Source organism: Mytilus galloprovincialis, chromosome 7 (assembly GCF_965363235.1).
Source record: "Mytilus galloprovincialis chromosome 7, xbMytGall1.hap1.1, whole genome shotgun sequence".
NCBI classification, from domain to species: Eukaryota; Metazoa; Mollusca; class Bivalvia; order Mytilida; family Mytilidae; genus Mytilus; species Mytilus galloprovincialis.
Window position 1 is genome coordinate 86,789,252 of NC_134844.1, and position 6,949 is coordinate 86,796,200.

The 6,949-nt window shown below is 29.6% G+C and overlaps 1 long non-coding RNA gene across 1 annotated transcript; it reads left to right on the forward strand.

Annotated features, from left to right (window-relative positions):
- The first annotated feature begins 344 nt into the window (after positions 1 to 344).
- LOC143083922 (uncharacterized) lies at positions 345 to 4,619 on the forward strand. The gene is made up of 3 exons (XR_012980944.1): positions 345 to 1,252; positions 3,109 to 3,218; positions 3,713 to 4,619. It is a non-coding gene; the product is annotated as an uncharacterized LOC143083922 (long non-coding RNA).
- Positions 4,620 to 6,949: the final 2,330 nt, after the last annotated feature.

Sequence of the window (6,949 nt, forward strand, 5' to 3'; positions counted from 1 at the left end):
AAGTTTTTGATAATGTTTGTTCCTTATCACTGAACTATGACATTATTTGGTGCAGCTGAAGGACGCCTCCAGGTGCGGGAATTTCTCGCTGCATTGAAGACCTATTGGTGACCTTCTGATGCTGTCTGTTATATGAACAGGTTGGTGTCTCTTTGACACATTCCCAATTTCCATTTTCAATTTTATTGTTAAAACACACAGATACGGTCCAAATACATGTATGGTCCAACTCGTACTAGACAGTATGGTCGAACCGTACATGTATACGCATATGGTCAAGATTATTCCTGTAGGCCCAAATACTCATATGGTGTGGAACATATACACCATACACAGTGTTTAAGAGGCAATGCCAGAGAAAACCAGGCAGAACTTGGAAATTTTGTTCAACAGCCTTTTTGAGATAAATGTGTTTTTGTAATGTATCCACCTTGTTTTGTTGGGAAATGACCTTTTTTAAAGTCATATTGGGTTATTATGTATAAAAAAATGAATTTGATTTTTCAGTAAATTTGACTGCTTATATAGGGAAATATGGGTATTAATTTCTCAACAAAAACAGCCTACAATATAACAATTGATATATATTCTAAAAGGTGACCATGAATAGAGCAGGAAATTATTATAACATCTCTGGTATCTGTTGATATGTAAATGTTCTAATGCAGTAAACTGTCGGGAAACAGCAGTTTGTTTTCGACTTTTTGGTGTTTAGACATACCAAAAGTGATGCTCTTCAATTTAAAAACCGATAAAGGTTGTAATCAGCTGTTTGGTTAAATGAACTTCTGCTGCATATTTTTATACATAATTGACCATTTTGATACGATTTAACAAAAGTATATAACTTTGTGGTGTTGGGAAACTTATTTCCCTCATCAAGAGATTGTTGCATACATGTACGGGTAATCTATTCCTAGACACATTGGTTTAATAAAGCCAGTTACAAATTCTGTACGGGAATGAGGATTATTTATAAGACTGAAATTATTGTACTATTTGCTGGAAATGTAGAATATGAGGAATTTAAAGCCATCCGTGAGTAATTTTGATGATTCAGCTGGAAATGATACAGTTTGCTCCCACCTTAAACAGTACATGATATATCATGGACAGGACACCGAAGACAAAGAAAGATCTAAATGCCATAATTTTTGGCATCTTGAAAACTGGAAAGGCGGATCTCTTTGAAGCAGATGATAGTTATAATGTATAAAAGAATTCTTTGCGACAGTTATACCAGTTGGAACAGGTAATAGTTTAAATTATGGAAGTTTGAAATTACTTCTGGGATAAATTGATACAAAAAGGCATCAATCAAAGCTGGGACTATTAAACTAGTATAAATAAGTCCCAGATCAAAGCATAATTTTTTCAGAAGATTAAATAAATTTTACTAAACATACTTTTCAAAATGTCTTTTTTAAATTGAATTGAAATAAAATTATTGTTTGAATTTTCTAGACACATTCATTTGTTTGATGCTGCTTTATTTTGAAAACTAGAAGTCATTTACCAATTACAATGTTTTCCCAACTGACAATCATGAGGCCTCTTTAATAATCTCAATAAATCCCCACTTTCCCCCATATTTTTAGTTACAATGTGAAATTATTATCTGCAAATTTCATGAATTTATGATCTGTGCTGAATGCAATTTTATACAATTTTATTCATCATGTTCAAACATTATTTGAACATGTTGAATAGGATAATAATATAAAATAAAAAAAAAAAAACACTATCAGACTCAAAAGTTACAAAAGAAGAAGATTTTGTATGATCATGATGATTGCCAATGAGAAAATCACATGTACAACTACATGTATCCTCCATATACACAACAGACCATGTTATCTTATTCATTATGTTTATCATGTTTATCATTAATATGTACATGTACATGTACATCCTGTACATGTAAGCAACTACAAATGAATACATTTGTATATACATGTAGAATAGATACATGTATAAAAAGATGTGGTATGAGTGTCAATGATACAAATCTCCATCCAGGTCACAATTTATAAAAGACAATCCTACAGTTATCAGGATAGTCATATATGTTTATGTCAGATATACATGTAAACAGTAAGCTTAATTTGTTAAAAAGCAGGAGCAAATTGTTGCTTTTTAAATTATGAGAGTCAAATTTAATTTTTTTGTAATTTTGATTGCTACATATACAATGTACCTATATTTTAAATGACCTTATGACATACGAAAGACTCATATATTTTAAAGTGGTTATTGCATATATTTATTTAAAAAAATAAAACTTGTATATCAAATCTTAGATAATTCATTAATTGTATTGTTAATCCACTATTTAGATGGGTTCTTTTGGGACGGCAATACCTTTGTTTCATAAATTTGTTGTTTATTGTCCTTCATCATGTTCATGTCCTTAGAAACAAAATCTAGACATGATATACACAATGGCGGATCCAGAAATTTTCATAAGTGGGGGCCCACTGACTGACCTATGAGGGGGCCTGCTCCAGTCATGCTTCAATGATTCCCTATATAAGCAACCAAATTTTTTCTCAAAAAGCCCCCTCCCCCGTAAATCCGCCTCTGATACATGATACAATGATTTCAAACTTTTAACATTTAGTACAAAACTGGAAAAAAAATTAGCTTATTTTGAGATCTTGTCATTAGTATTTACAGATACATCATTGTACATTTGTACATGTACATGTATGATCATGGTGAGCATATAAGGTTAGTTTGACTCAAATATATCAAGTAAACTTGTAAAGTAATAAGTTAATCACAATTTACCTTTCTGTTCTAAATTGTTCATTTAGATCATTTTGTACATTAACCTGTCCATTTAAAAATAGAATTAATCATACAAAAAAGTCTTGTAACTTTGAAAGGTTGAATAAGTTTTCTATGTTTTAATATGGTAAAAAGTAAAAACACAAAAATACTGAACTCCGAGAAAAATTCAAAAAGAAGTAAGAGGTTAAGAGATCATTATATATTTTCCACAGGTTCTTAGGATAATAAAATAACTAATTTGATATTAAATACAATTTTCCAAATTCAATTCAAAGAATAATTGATCACCTGATAAGCTGTTATTTCTTTAAACAGATAAAAGATACATCAGCTGACAGACTTACATGTAGAGGAGCCTTTAATTAGAGAAATGGATCAACTTGATTTTGAAGTTAACCTACTGCATTTATATGAGAAATTCAGAAGTGAGTACCAGTATCTCTTAAAGTACATTTTTTACATGTGTATCTTCATTTAGATAGAGTACCATATAAGATAAAGTATGTGGAATCTTAAATCCAGTATATTATATACTAGACATTATACATCAGTACATACATGTACATAATGCAAATCATAATAAGAAGGCATAACTATTGAACTGTTAAACAATTATTAGATGACCCGTGTCACCTTATTTTAAGACAAAATTAAAACACAGAGAACACACATACAAAAATTAATGAGACCATGTACTCCAGATATGCAAGAAGGGTTTTAATCTCCCACTACAAATGAAAATGAAGTCCTGAATGTGAAATCCTCTAAAAAATTATATTAAACTTCAAATATGTGTACTTGAATACATGTATATATAATATTCAAATTCATCTTATTTAATATAATTAATTTAAAACATTTTCAAGCAAAAAATTGATGTATAAATGTATAGGTTAACTGTTCCTTTATTTTTTTTCAGGTGACTGAGTTAAAAGAAAAACTCACATGAAAATGTAACCAGTTTAGCACCATCAAAGTGACCAACATAACATTTGAATACCTCTTAAGTTTTTGATGTATATGTTTGACTTTTGGTAATATTTCGGCAGTTTCTTCAGTAAATGAGACACATCAATGTTGAAAATGACAATTTTGATAGAGGACAATTATAAGACTACCAACTTTATTGTTTATGGATCTTTATCTTTTAAAATACTACTGGGTGTCTAAAAGAATATTTCAATTTCTTCTGAAACTATTTAGATATTTATTATGTTTCATGTGTTTATAGGCAAATATTTATATATGTCATTTATGTTAAGCAAGGGTTAATATCATGTAACGTAACGGTACCCAAATTGCACCTATTTAGAAAAAATAGCAGCGGAAATCTTACAAGATTTCCTAGAGACTAAACAATTTGTATTTTTATGATTTGATACTATGCACATCTTTCAACATAGGTAAAACTATTTAGATATGCACAAAACGTTCATAGTATTTATCAACAGATGAAGTGTTTACTGAAAAAGCAAAATGTACTGAAACGTCACCATGCGACGTCATCAAAACGTCATCTTTTTAAAATGAGCAAATATAATATGTTACAAGCATCTTTTTCTTAAATAATGAAGAGTAAGCATGGACTAATATCCAATTGTTCAAAATATTTGAAATAATTAAACAAAAGCTCTGTTATTAGACTTTTGACGATGCGAATTTAAGCACGGATGCAATTTGGGTACTCCTCATTTAAGAATCATTGATGGTTTGGAGGTCAGTTTAGACCAATTTTTCTATGATTCCATATGGATTCAAAATGTAATTGGTGAAACCATATAATAAATAATGATACATCTACAAAATAAACATATAATGAAAACTTTTGTTTGAAGTATAAATAAACGTTGGTTAAAAAACCGTCAAAATAGGTGCAATTTGGGTACTCTGACGTTATATGAATTAAAAAAAAGATGTGTATGTGTTGAACTTGATTAAAAAAATTCCAAATTATTACAGATTAACAGAAAATGGGATCAATGTATATTAAAACAAATCTGTTAAAAGGAAAAAAAAAGTCAAAAGTTGTATTTTTCAAAATAATTGTGTTAATATTTCTGTGCTATTTAGAAATATGCGCACCAAAAAATTTTTTTTTTTTATATAAGTATCATTGTGGTATGCCCTTTCCAAAGGTTGTGAAGAAACTGCTATGGAACACAATAAAATCAGAAGATGTAGTATAATTGTAATGAGACAACTCTCCATTAAGAGACCATACAATGTAAAAGTTTATAGTAATAGGTACAGCCTTTAATAAAGAAATAACCACTCTGCATATCATATTTGATTTTGCAAAAACCAAGAGCATGCTTATTTTGTCACTATCAAGTATATATGTGCATATACTAATGTATTCATCTTGTGTCCGTCTTCTAACTAAAGCTGACCTTGGAAAAATGATTTTAAATCCTCCCCCCCCCCCAAAAAAAAATTAAATGGACAAGATCTATGGTCATGATGGTCATGCCAGTTGGGAGTTCAGAATATATTAGGTTAAAAAATGAGGATCTAATCAGTTTTCATATGACTGCAAAACAATTTTTGGGATCATATAAGGGTATTATGTTGTCATCGTTGTCGTCTGAAGACACATTGGTTTCCGGACATTAACTTTAGTTTTAATGAATGGATTTCTATGAAATTTAGTAAGAAGGTTCAATACCCCCAAAAGGAAGGTTGGGATAAATTTGGGGATGATGGTCCATGGAACACTACACGTTATCCTGAGGTGCTGCACACATGTGCCAAATATCAAAAGATTTTGTCACAGGGCAAACAAATCATGCTCCCAACACAAAAGTGTAAACAAAAATCATCTTTTTACTATGAAGTCAAAGGTCAAAGTACAGCCAAAAATTGTATTGTAGGTATCTGTGGCATTGACTTATGATCTACATGCCAATTCAATGAAAATGTTCTTGCATTTTCCAACTAAGTACTTTCATGGTGAAAATTTGTACAAAAAAGGACAAGAAATGTATAGTGTACATTTTATGGTTGCTATGGCAACCAAATGAACAAAGTGGTGATGAGACTGCAACTTTTTTTCTTTAATGTTTTTCATCAAAAACTATCACTTAAACATGATAAATACAATAAAGATGCAAAAGTTTATGGTATTTTGCAACTTAATCGATGTAATACCATTTTGGTTTGCCAAAGCATAATTTTCTGGATTTTACAATCTTCTCTATTTTTGCATTTTTTTTTTTATCTTATTTTTTTTAAATAAAAAAGATACCAAACGTTTTATTTCCATTATGTTTTACACCAACATAGAACTAGACTTACATATAGGTAATTTAGTCATAAGTGGTGTTTTCCTCTGGTAATTAATAATTGAAAACGGTTGGAAACTGTTTTTTTTTCAATTTTCCTTATTTTAGCATTTTTTTTACCTTATTTTTTGAAAAAAATCAAAGAGATACCAAAAATTTTATTTTTATTATTTTTAACACCAACATAGTACTAGCCTTCCATATAGGTAGTTTAGTCATATCTGCTGTTTTTCTCCGATGACGGATAATTGAAAACAGTTAGAAACTGGATTTTTTCTCAATATTCTCAATTTTCCTTATTTTAGCATTTTTTTACCTTATTTTTAGAAAAAAATCCAAAAGATACCCAAAATTTTATTTTCATTTTTTTTACACCAATATAATACTAGACTTCCATACAGGTAGTTTAGTCATAAGTGTTGTTTTTCTCCGATGATGGATTATTGAAAACGGTTAGAAACTGGCTTTTTCCCTATACATTTCAATGAAAATTAGCAGTTTGAGCCCTTATATTGAATTTCATTAAAAAAAAATGTCAAATTCACAAATTTAAAAAAAAAAAATTATATTTTCCCAGTCAGTATGTTATACTGAAAGGGTAAAATATATATGTTTGACCAAATTAATTTTTTTTAGTTGAACAGTCCTGCCTGGTGCTCTCTGACATTGCCTCTTAATAAGATTAAGACATTGATAGAAATGTGACAAATAAAAAACATTTTCGATTTTACATCAATGTATCTTCAAAATGTATAATAGTGCATGAATATAAAATGCATTGCATTTCTCTGCTCTGGTATTTCAAATTATATATTGGACGAAATACCCCAAAAATGAACAATAAGAAGGGTCTAACTCCGTGAAGTACTATCGTT